Genomic DNA, 13,502 nt, shown 5'->3' on the forward strand with positions numbered 1-13,502 from the left:
AAATTCAGTTTGGATCTTGTAACTATTTGAACTCGGTTTGTTTATTTAGATTTGGATTATGTAAAGTCGATATATAATTGTTTGGTGATGTGATTAATTGCTCAAATTGATTATGCATGTTTAACTTATTTAAATTTCAGATTTTACTAAATCGGTTTCCTGAATTATAGTTTTGGCTTTTGAGAATTTTGAATCGACTAAGTATAAAGATCGAGTATAGTTGAGTATATGTGAATTGTGGTTTAATTATTGTAGTTTTGTGCTGATTAAGGGTACGTAATTGTTGGTTATTTATATTATGTATAAGATGTTATTAAAAATATATGTCGAAGAAGTATATTAGATATATTATTGTTTGGTGTGATTGTTAATGGATTGTGGTTAAATGGTTGGCCTATAAACGGATAGGTAATGCCGAATTTTCTTTATATTTTGAGGATGTGCAAGACTGTTATAGTATCAAATGTTTGATTTAAACTAGTAATTGTATATTTTGTGGTGACCTGCTTGTGTGATTGATAAGTGGCATTTTATACCACTTAGAGCGTCTCATAACAGCTTGAATTGGTGTCTTGAACTCAAGTATTTTGTGTATTTGACGCGTTTTCTAGTGTTTTTGCATTTCAGGGTATAACTTGCTTAGATATGTGGTTTTCATCAAATAAAGCTTAAGGAAGTGCTTGGAATCATTCTAGGGGTGATGAGCGAAGAAGTCAGCAAAAACAGAAGCAAAATAAAATATTTTCCAGAAGGGCAGCAAGCGGCCGCGTGGAGACAGCAGGCGACCGCGTGCATGCGGAATTTTAGAATCTGGATTTTATTAATTCAAGTACAATTGGGCTTCTGTTGGCGCTGGTTCTCTTGGGCTATTATATAAACCTTATGGGAAGACGTTTTCTTCATGAAGATCAAGAGCGAAGGCAAGAAGATTGAGAAGACCGTTTTAGCACGCAACAACGAAGAAGAGGAAGCATTCATTTTATCTTGTGATTCTTTTAATTCGTTGTAACAGTGGATGCTAGTTTTCTTTATGCTTTGAACCTTAATACTCTTGTGACGTACTTCATTATTTATTAAGTATTATTGAATCTTTATATCGTTGTGTTATTATCATACTTTCATATGAACCCATGGTGACGATGAGTTCTATTATGGGCTAATCGTTATCATGGGATTCTAGCGGATTTACTATGGATTTATTTAGTTAATTGTTTAATACCTTGGTATGTGGTGATTGTATGATATCTAGTATAGGTTGTGCTTATTCGTCTTATATGCGTCGCGAACATGTAAGATAGCCTGTTAATCTCTTGTGAAGCGACAGTGAATCTTGAGATTTAGAACTTGCCATGCTAACATAGGTTCATGTATTGTATGCATGATTAGTGGGTAACTCTAACCGTTTTACTTGCCCTGTGTAATCATCATGAATAACTTGCGCTTAAATCGTTATGTTGTCAAATTCTGTAGACATATAGGGTCTCAACATAATTAATGCCTATTCAACTTCTATCTTAATTGCGGATGCTTGGTAGAATGGTATTCGTACAATGAATGTTGGCATTTATCAGGTTCGTGTTGTTCGATTAATATCATCACCATTACATGCTAAGGTTAATAACAATAACTATTGAATGAAGTAGTAATGAAGTTAGGATCTCATGTGTGTTTAATATTGTTAATTCAAGTGTCAATTCTCTTAATTAATGTTATTTAGTATAATCTCCTAGTTTAATAAAAATCCAATTTGTTATTTATCTTAGCATTGAGCGATAACCATACATTGTTGTATAGGTGCATAAATTGAACTTAACCTAAACCAGTCACTGTGGGAATCAATCTGATTTATATCTTATACTACTTGCGAACGCGTATACTTGCGTGATTTATTTAGCGCATGCTTTGTGCCTAACAAATTTTTGGCGCCGCTGCCGGGGACTCGGTGTTAATTTTTAGTTTATGTGCTTGTCATCAGTGGTCGTTAAAGTTCACTGACTCGGATTCTTTTACTTTCACGGTTTATTTGTTTGTGTTTCAGGTACTCATTACAATGGGAGATCCAGCAGCACGAACGAAAGCCTTGATGGATTTTTCTCAACCCAAGTTCAATGAAATTCAATCTAGCATTGCCTGGCCAGCTATCACAGCTAATACCTTTGAGATCAAGCCTGGCATAATTCAATGGATGCAGAATTTAATCCAGTTTGGGGGTTCTCCAACTGAAGATCCCAATATGCACAGTAGGGATTTTATTGAGATCTGCGACACCTTTAAGTTCAACGGTGTTTCTGAAGATGCTGTGAAGCTGAGACTGTTCCTATTCTCTCTGAGGGACAAGGCTAAGAGCTGGTTACACTCTCTACCAGCTGGTTCGATTACTACTTGGGAAGATCTTGCTCAGAAGTTTCTTACTAAATTCTTCCCTATGGCGAAGACAGCTGCACTCAGGAATGTTATTACTCAATTTGTGCAGCAAACGGGAGAATCACTATGTGAAGCTTGGGAGCGCTACAAGGAGATGCTTAGGAAGTGTCTTCATCATGGAAGGCCTGATTGGATGATCATCAATTATTTTTATAATGGGTTGGGAGCACAGTCCAGACCCATGCTCGATGCAGCATCAGGCGGAGCATTATAGACAAAGAGCTATGAGGAACATTATGATCTAATTGAACTAATGGCTGCTAATGAATATCAGTATCCAACCCAGAGATGTCCACAGGGCAAGGTAGCAGGAGTTCTTGAAGTGGATACAGCTACGGCTATCACTGCTCAACTAAAGGCGTTGTCTATGAATATTGATTCTCTGGCTAACTATGGTGTTAAGCAGATATGTAGTGTTTGTGAGCTGTGTACAGGTCCGCATGTGACGGAGCAATGCGCTATATCTAGTGACTCAGCTCAGTTTGTGAGCAACTTTCAGAGATCGCAGCAACCAGTTCCAGACACTTATCATCCAGACAACTGGAATCATCCTAACTTCAGCTGGAGCAACAATCAGAATGCGATGCAACAGCCGTTCCAGTAGTTTGGAAATAAGCTATTCAACCCTCCTGGCGTTCAGCAAAAAATTACACCAAAAGAACAAACTCTTGGTGCATGTCTATCTTCGAATGAAAAATCTGAATTGGAGGAGTTGCGGCTTATGTGCAAAAACCAGGATCTTATATGCCAAAGCCGAGTTGTTTCTATCAAGTCTCTGGAGAACCAAATAGGGAAAATTGCTAATGCCTTATTGAATCGACCATCAGGAACGCTTCCTAGTGATACAGAAACAAATCCAGGCAAGAGGGAAGTTGAAGAACAGGTGAACGCCATCACCTTAAGGTCTGGAAAGGTCGCAAGCCCCCAAATTCAGCAAGATGAAGAGCCTGAAAAATCTCAAGTTTCAGAAAATGCAGTTGTGGCTGAAGAAGAAGTGCAGAAGGAAGCAGAGGTGGAACCAAGGAAGACTACTGTGGAACACACTCCTCCTGAGGGTAATACAGGGGAGAAACATATCTATCCTCCACCTCCTTTTCCTAAGAGGCTGCAGAAGAAAAAGTTGGATAAGCAGTTTGAGAAGTTTTTGGAGGTGTTCAAGAAACTTCATATCAACATACCTTTCGTTGAAGCTCTTGAACAGATGCCTAGCTATGCGAGGTTTATCAAAGGTATTCTCTCTCAGAAAGTGAAGTTCGATGACTTAGAGACCGTTGCTCGAACGGAGGAATGCAGTGTTGTGCTGCAACAGAAGTTGCCTCCGAAGCTTAAAGATCCTGGAAGCTTCACTATTCCTTGCACATTCGGAAACTAGTCGTTCGACAAATGTTTATGTGATTTGGGAGCTAGCATCAATCTGATGCCCTTATCTATCTTCAAGAAGCTTGGTCTGCCTGATCCGAAACCAACATACATGTCATTGCAACTAGCTGACCGTTCCATCGATTATCCACGAGGTATAGTGGAGGATGTATTGGTCAAGGTGGATAAACTCATCTTCCCTGCTGACTTTTTAATTCTTGATTTCGAGGAAGATAAGAAGATTCCCATTATCTTAGGAAGACCATTCTTGGCTACAGGCCGAACTATGATAGATGTGCAAAAAGGAGAGCTTTCGATGAAGGTTTACGATCAAAAGGTCACTTTTAATGTGTTCAAGAAAGTTACCCACAGCTAAAGAGGAGTGCTTTAAAGTAGAGTGGGTCGACTCTATAGTAAATTCAGAGCCTGAGTAATTACAGGATTTGAATGCACCTCCGTGGATGAGGAAGTTGGATATGCCATTCGATTCTCTTGGGTTAGCAGAGCTGAAAATTTCTCAGGAGCGTTTTGAACCATTTATTTAAGAAGCTCCCACACTTGAGCTCAACCAAATGCCAGATCACTTGAGTTATTCATTTTTAAGTACACCCCATGATAAGGGGTTGGGATATATTTTTGATGATGTAGAGAGTGGCTGGACGGATATTCCTGTGCCTACAGAGGGTTCTTCTCATGTGCAACAGGTAGCTGATAGGACTGGTGTTGGAGATGCACAGTATAGAAGATTGACTAGGCGTATGGAGGCCATGCATGTCATCCACCAATATTTTGCTGAAGATTTGACACACGCTTTCGGTACTGTTGTTCGAGACACTTGTGGCAAGGTTGATTGGCCACCTGATCCTCCACCCGACGAAGGTGACTATCCCGCTAATTAAGTATACCTGAAATCCTTATTATTACCTTCAATGAGGACATTGAAAATTTTAAGTTTAGGGGTAGTGGTTAAGGAACATATTTGTGTGTGTGTCATGTAGTTGCATTTTCATGTTAGTTTTATTCATATAGTTGCATATTTTTGCCATATAGTTTTTTAAGGATTTATAGCTTTATTTATCATGTCATATAGCTCATGTATATATCATGATCCCTTTGTGTTGCTTTACCAATTAATATGTGATATTGATGCGAGTGTAGTGATAGCGTTAGAGTGATGTTGAATCTTGTTAGGTTGATATGCATGCTAGAAACACTTGTAATTTCACTAAGTCTTAGAGTATGCTTAAGGAATAGATTGTTGTCATGGTTTGATGGTTTTTGAGGTTAATCTATTGCTTATATTTAGAATGCATGCTAGGCTCTTAATGATAAAAAACATGAAAAGATAAAAATTGGAGAAAAAAATTTGGAATTCATTGCTAGTTGTGGCTAGGCGTCAAATGGCTAGTAGTCGGCTCGTATTGTATACGAGTAGTCTAGGGTTGAGCAAGATGGAGCGAAATGCACTTGCTCAGAAATTGAAAAAAAAAGAGAAAAAAAAAAAGAAAAAAGAAATATGGTTTAATGCACAATTGATCACGAGTGGGCTCTTTGGTATTCGAGTTATTGAGTTCTTAGGGGACTTTGTGCCTAGTGACCTAAGGCTTTTATAGTCTGGGATCCGCTAACCTAACGCTCGCTAAATGGGTACCATTGCATAAGTCTTTTGTGGACCTCACTCATTGCACGATCAAATAAGAATTTGCTTTATGTGTTAAATAAAAGCATGATTCCGTAATAAACTCTACTAATCTTGTAGTGTTATAAGTCATTTTGTGTCTAGAATATATTCTTCGTATAAGCGTGTGATTGCCTTGAGGATAATTAAGTTATGGTGATTGATCTAGTTTCGAAGTATATCTGTTAAGCATTCGCACACACCACGTTTCTAGTTGTATGTTGGCTTGCGTGATTTGATTGATCTTTAGTCGCCTAATTGCATTTGTTGATATGTCATGCGTTAGTTGGTTTAGTCATCGCAAGGGGATCGCTGCATTCATATAGTTGCATTCATGCATATTTTATTCTGAGTTTGAGTCTGTGATGCTTGAGGATAAGCATCGATTCAAGTTTGGGGGTGTGATAAGTGGCATTTATACCACTTCGAGCGTCTCATAATAGCTTGAATTGGTGTCTTGAACTCAAATATTTTGTGTATTTGATGCGTTTTCTAGTGTTTTTGCATTTCAGGGTATAACTTGCTTAGAAGGGTGGTTTTCATCAAATAAAGCTTAAGGAAGTGCTTAGAATCAGTCTAGGGGTGATGAGCGAAGAAGTCAGCAAAAACAGAAGCAAAATAATGTATTTTCCAGAAGGGCAGCAAGCGACCGTGCGCCAGGAGCAGGCGACCGCGTGCCAGCAAGTGGTCGCGTGGAGACAGCAGGTGACCGCGTGCGTACGGAATTTCAGAATCTGGATTTTATTAATTCAAGTACAATTGGGCTTCTATTGGCGCTGGTTCTCTTGGGCTATTATATAAACCTTATGGGAAGACATTTTCTTCATGAAGATCAAGAGTGAAGGCAAGAAGATTGAGAAGATCATTTTAGCACGCAACAACGAAGAAGAGGAAGCATTCATTTATCTTGTGATTCTTTTAATTAGTTGTAGCAGTGGATGCTAGTTTTCTTTATGCTTTGAACCTTAATACTCCTGTGACGTACTTCATTATTTATTAAGAATTTTTCATCTTTATATTGTTGTGTTATCATCATGCTTTCATATGAACCCATAGTGACGATGAGTTCTATTATGGGCAAATCATTATCATGGGATTCTAGCGGATTTACTATGGATTTATGTAGTTAATTGTTTAATACCTTGGTATATGGTGATTGTATGATATCTATTATAGGTTATGCTTATTCGTCTTATATGCGTCGTGAATATGTAAGATAGCCTGTTAATCTCTTGTGAAGCGACAGTGAATCTTGAGATTTAGAACTTGTCATGCTAGCATAGGTTCATGTATTGTATGCATGATTAGTGGATAACTCTAATTGTTTTACTTGCCCTGTGTAATCATCATGAATAACTTGCGCTTAAATCGTTATGTTGTCAAATTCTGTAGACATATAGGGTTTCAACATAATTGATGCCTATTCAACTTCTATCTTAATTTTGGATGCTTGGTAGAATGGTATTTGTACAACGAAAGTTGGCGTTTATCAGTTTCATGCTATTCGATTAATACCATCACCTTTACATGCTAAGGTTAATAACAATAAGTAGTAATGAAGTTAGGATCTCATGTGTGTAATATTGTTAATTCAAGTGTCAATTCTCTTAGTTAATATTATTTAGTATAATCTCTTAGTTTAATAAAAACCCAATTTGTTATTTGTCTTAGCATTGAGCGATAACCATACATTGTTGGATAGGTGCATAAATTGAACTTAACCTAAACCAGCCTCTTTGGGAACGAATCTGATTTATATCGTATACTACTTGTGAACGCGTATACTTGCATGATTTATTTAGCGCATGCTTTGTGCCTAACAGTGATGAGACGATAACTAAGTATTTAAGTAAAATTATCAGAATGTACAATGTGTGTTTAGTATATATATCTATACTTGAATACGTGTTTACTTGGTCAAAGAAGCTTGATCAAGATACTAGTATGAGTGAGCATGATATGAGTATGTGTATACACGGATAATGTGGTTAATTGAAATATGTAAGATTCAATTTGTTAAAGAGAAAGGGGTAGATTAAGTTAGATATTCAGACTCCAACATCGAGTTTTATATAAGATACTGAAATAGTGTCTTTTATTTTGTGTAGATACGATACATGAGTACGTGAAGTATAGCAAATGAAAGGGAGTTATAGAATGCTAACGAGAGTTAAGATGGTCAAGCTTTGTAAGGATCAGAAAGTGAAGACATTCATATTAGGGAAGGAAAGGAAGTTCTAGGTGACAGTAACTCGGTCTCTGTGGAAAAGGAAAGAATTTGAGGCAAGTAACTCTGCCCCTTCTTATAAATATTGAATGATATGGAAATGATAAAGGAAGTTGATAACGATATGAAATGATAAAATTGTTGATTATACTAATATTGCTACCCAAATATTGTTATACCTTTGAATAGCCTGTTTCTTTTTCATTATTATACACTTTATACCTTTGACATTTTATACTCATTGTTAATACCTTTTTTTATTTAGACCCTTTATTATTGATACCTCGGTTATTGAAATCCCATATTATTGATACCTACACTTATCAAGATTTCCGATTGATAATACCTATGCTTTAGTGATACCCTGCTTCGAAATAGCTTTGCTTTATATATAAGGTTCATACCATGCTTAATCTGGATTATTTTACCCTGGAATCGCAGGAGGAATGCGATTCGCAATCGCATTCCTCTCCGTGATGCCGATGTTTTTTGGAAGAATATTTTACTCGATTGTTCCGAGCAATGATCATCAGAATGAGAGTCAATAGTTAATTCAGAAAGTGAGGAATGCAATCACAGCTAAGTTTCAGAATTTTGAATTAATGTGTACGGTTCGTTTGGATTTGGCATTGCTCTTTTGGATAGCGACATTGACTTTTGTGTGAGAATGAAGACTAAGGATGCTAATTTGTTCATTATCCAAAAAATTACCGATGTTCTCCTAAATATTGGGATCACTGTGAAAGATGTAGGTATCTTGTTATTGATTATTTGCATTATTTTGTTTCCTTTCTTTAAAAGTTAAAAAAACATCATTAGTAACATCAGTTAAAGATATAGTAACAATTATAAATGAAAGATACATATCTTACCAAACAACCTCCCTTAAAGATATTGCCACTGATTTGAAAATATGGTGCTTAGAGTAATAATTTAAAGGGTGTTGGCTCCAAATGTCACTATTTGAGTGAGAATAACCCTCAATGTCACTTTAGGAAAAAATAACCTCAAATGTCACTTTAAAAAAAATTCGGTTGCAGTTTTGTTATTCATAAAAAACGCAACTGCATCTGACATTTTTTTTTAAATCAAACAACCCCATTTCAAATAATGTTTTTCAAAGTAGAAACGTCATTCCAAATTTTGTTTACAATCTTAACGCAAAATGCATTAGTGTTTTGCATTTTTTTTTATTTTTTTACCCAAAATACTCAATAATGTTATGTTTTCAGGTTCAAAACTTTATTCTAAGAGGTGTTTTGTTCGTATTTTATTCATATATATAAATAATTCAATATTTATAAAACCCAAATTGGGAATTGGTGATCCCTAAAATATTAAAAATGGTTAATAATTAGAGTTTGGTCCTAAAATTTAGGGCGCCCTAAACCCTAAATCCTAAACCCTAAATCGACATACGTTTTATTAATATCTTTTATTTAATATTTCTAAAACCCAAAAGGGAATTAGTGAACCCTAAAATGTCAAAAATTGTTAAATTATGGCGCCCACTTTTTAATATTTTTGGGTTCACCAATTCCCAATTTAAGGTTTAAAAATATTAAAATATTTATATATGTGAATAAAATACAAACAAAATACCTCTTAAAATAGCATTTTAATCTTAAAAACATAACATTATCTAGCATTTTAGGTTAAAAAAATTAAAAAAGAGATGCAAAATACTAGTTCAACTAGCTTTACTCTATAAAACAATAACTGAAAAGGCATTTTTAATCTTTTAAAAATTTTGAAAAAAGGAAAACGGAAGACCTAGTTGAGTTTTTCCCCAAAATTCATGTTTTGAATTAACGTTTTCAAGTTTGAAAAATAAAAAAATGAAAAGAGAGCATACACTTGCGTTTTTAGCATATGTATATAAACAGTAAACGAAATTTCGTTTTATAGTGATATTTGGGGCCATATTTTTCTAAAGTAACATTGATGGTCATTCCCTCCAAATAGTGACATTTGTGGCCTTTATTCTAATTTAAATAGCATTGTAAAAGAGTGGCTAATGGTGGCACAAGTGATCTGGGGCATTGCTTAGTGAAATTTTAATAAGTCATTATTTTCTTCACTGGGTTTTTAACATCGGATATTTTATATTTTTCTAATAATAGTAAATAAATGTTATTCTATGCTAAATAAAGAATTCCAATTTAATCTGTGCCAAATAAAGAATCTCAAGCCGACGTAAAAGTGTCATATATTAAGAAGTGTGTCTTCATTGACATTGTTTAGCCTTTGACAGTGGGCAAACTCTTCGGATTAATCAGTATTTTGCTCACATAATTCGATATGAACTTTCAGTTTGGTTATCGAATTCAAAATACTTTCAGTTCTCATAATCTGTAGAGATTCATACTTGGGCAAAATAAACTCAAATATACATATACTTACATGAAGGAAAAAATAATAAAATCTTTGTTTGATACATCAAGGTAAAAAAAAGTAATGTTTACTATTAGTAGTTACGTGAAATTCTCTGAAACCTCTTAAAAGAAATTCAGAATGTAAAGATCAATAGATTTAAAATATTTATAAATGAATACAATGTTAACGGCTTCATTTTTTTTATTTTTTTAAATAAATGCAACGGTAACGTTTCATTTTAATTCGATTTTAAAATATATAAATAAAATATTTTATTATAATTAGCATATCATAAAATTCATTGATTTCCTATTGAATATAAATTGAATAATTTTCATTAGAACACCGAGAATAATAATGAAATATTTTTATAACATCTATTAGTTATGCTCAATTTGTTGAAAATCAAAAATTAATTTAAAAATTAAACATTTTTCAACCCAAAATAAAAATGAAAAATTCTAAACTTAAAATGGGCTAGTAAATCAATATAAAAGTAGAGAAATGAATTTTTCCTGTGTAGATCACAGATGAATAAACTTCTAGTTTACGAAAGGAAAAAGAGAGAATAAGGTCTCACAAAAAAAACGAGAGATAAGATCGTTGATGCTGAGAGAGGTAATGATAAGATCAATAAGGTTGATGTTGATGAAAAAGTTGTTGGTGATAATCACGAGGTTGAGAACGACGATGATGATAAGATCCTGAACCGAATTTTGTAATTCGTCGATTTCTAACGAGAATCGTTGAAAGCATAGGATAAAATTGATTGCAAAGGTTGAGAAGGATGTTAAAGCAAACTTTAAATCAGTTAAAGTATTCATGTATGGCTCTTATGCTTCGCAAACTGCAATTTGGAACAGTGACATAGATTTTGGCTTCGATATTGCATGTCGAAATGCTAAGAATATTAGAAATCATATACACTTTTGATGATGAACAAAACATACGTCACAATATTTTGTTAAGTAGGCGTAACTATCAGTGGCTAAGTTACAGCTCGATAGTCATTGGTGGAGTAACTTATCTATGATAAGAATGAGTAGCATTTTTCATTTAGATCTCAGATAATAGTCAATATTGTTATTGTTAATTCCATAGTTTTCTTTGACTCAATGGATAAATAAAATAGGGTGGCGAATTTTAAATACTCAATGTCATGTAATTCTGTTTTAAATGAAATGAGACAATCAATGTCTAAGGAAGAACACTTTCAATAGCTACGAAACTAGTTAATCTACGGCTAGGGAATCTGCTCATCTACGGCTGAGGATTGTACATTGTCAATGGCTAATGCAGCAAATAGCAGTTGACAATGACCAAACAGAGCATATATATCAAATCTAACAGAGCACATGGGCTGATAGAAGATCTTAGTTTGAAAATATGATCCAAGACAAAATGAACATGAACATCTAACCCGATTTTTCATGGCTCACGGGATAAAGAATGAAGAAGCAATCTTGTTTATTGTACCTCGAAAACTGTGATATGTAGTGTCTACCAAGACTTGTAACTTAGTAATATATAAACCAAGTAGTAGCAGTGTAGTCTCTAAGAAATAAGAATTAGAGTTTTCAAAGGAGCTAAGGCAGAAGCACCTTCTCTTAGAAAAATATTATAAAACGCAGCAGTGAAATTTTTGTAATTTGCACAGATTATTTCTTCAATATATAACTCAGGTGGCAAGTCAAAAACAAACTAACTGATATTTTAAATAATGTGTTCTTATTTCACTTTAGCAATTGTTTAAAATGAAAAAGTTAAAAATTGAAATTTGTATTCAACCCCCCCCCCCCTTTACAAATTACTCGTATATTGATTGTTGATAAATAACAATTGGTATCAGAGCAAGCCCTCAATTTACAAAGTGTTTAAAGATCTTGAAGCTTTATAATCAATTATGGGTAAGAAGGATGTAGGTGTGAAGATTTCAGTTCTTGAAAAAGAATTTTATTCTCACTAAAAAGTGAAGATGAGCCTCCACTTGATCTCTCAAGATGAGGGGTTTGTTAGATGTATTGACAATGGACCTCATGTTCCAATGGAGATAATCACAGGACTTGCGGCAGCTAACGGAACCATTGATGCTGATAGAATAGTGGTAAAACATCCAGATGACTACTCACCAGAAGATATGGAAGAAGTCAACAAAGACAAGAGAGCTATGAACATCTTGTTTAATGGAATAGATTTTGACATGTTCGAATGTGTCATGAACAGACCCACTGCCAAGGATGTATGGGATATCATTCAAACTCTCTGTGAGGAATCTGAATAAGTCAGATTGAACAAGATGCAGCTACTCATACAATAATATGAGTATTTCCACTCTATTCCTGGTGAAGGTTTGAGTGAGACATTCAACAGATTTCAAAAATTGTTAAATAGTCTAAGGTTGCATGGAAGAGTTTATCTTATCAAGGACTCCAGTATGAAGTTCTTGAGATCTCTTCTAAAAGAATGGAAATAAACAACAGTCTCTGTCAGAAACTCATATGACTACAAGGATTACATTCTTGATAGACTGTACTGGGTCTTAAAGATGTATGAGTTGGAGATGCAACAAGATGAGGAAATTGAGAAAGAGCAAAGAAAATATAAATCTATAGCTCTTGTTGCATCAAATCACCGTGATAAGCAAGTGGAAGTCAAGGTAGAATTTACAACAAATAAAGTTGATGAAGCAAGACCAAAATTATCAAAAGGGAAAGCCAAGGCCGTTGAAACTAAAAGTGACTCTTCCTCAACTGACGAGCTTGAAGAGCTAGATGAGCACATGGTCTTTCTCACAAAGAGAATCTCTAATCTAAAATTTAAAAGAAAATCCTTCTCAAAACCATTCAACAAAGTGTTCTGCTCTAACAGAAATTTGGTTGAAAAATCCAAATTTAAATGCTATAACTGTGGAATAGTTGGACACTTTGTGAATGAGTGCAGAAAGCCAAAGAATCCTAAAAATAATGAAGTTGTTGACTATAAGAAGAAATAATTTGATCTTCTGAGATAGAAGGAGAGGGTATTCATTACCAAGGAGAAGAATTGAGCTGATGGGAATGATTCGGATGTTTATATGAATCTAGTGATCGTAGCGAGTGATGATGGTATTGAAGCAAGTCTGTCAAGCACTCAGGTAATCACTACTGACTTGTCTACTATGAGTAAGAGTGAATGCAACTATTAACTAAATGACATCTGAACTGCACAAATTTTATGTTTCTCTTAAATCTCTCAAGAAAGAAAATGCTAGAGTTAAAGAAACTAACTCTCTACTTGTTGAGAAAAAAACTCAGTTAGAAACTCAATTACATGAGGTGGTCAAATTAAAAAGAGATTAACTGTAAGTAAAAGATGACTTGCTTGATGTGTTGAAAAGGGAAGAAAACCTTCAAAATCAGCTAGAACGTGAACAAAATTTTATTTCTAAGTGGAAAGAAT

General features: G+C 34.6%; 1 non-coding gene across 1 annotated transcript; it reads right to left on the reverse strand.

Moving 5' to 3' along the window:
• Nucleotides 1–2,440: 2,440 nt before the first annotated feature.
• Nucleotides 2,441–2,547, reverse strand: LOC141676025 (small nucleolar RNA R71). Its single transcript, XR_012556639.1, has one exon. It is a non-coding gene; the product is annotated as a small nucleolar RNA R71 (small nucleolar RNA).
• Nucleotides 2,548–13,502: the final 10,955 nt, after the last annotated feature.

Source organism: Apium graveolens, chromosome 7 (genome assembly GCF_009905375.1).
Source record: "Apium graveolens cultivar Ventura chromosome 7, ASM990537v1, whole genome shotgun sequence".
NCBI classification, from domain to species: Eukaryota; Viridiplantae; Streptophyta; class Magnoliopsida; order Apiales; family Apiaceae; genus Apium; species Apium graveolens.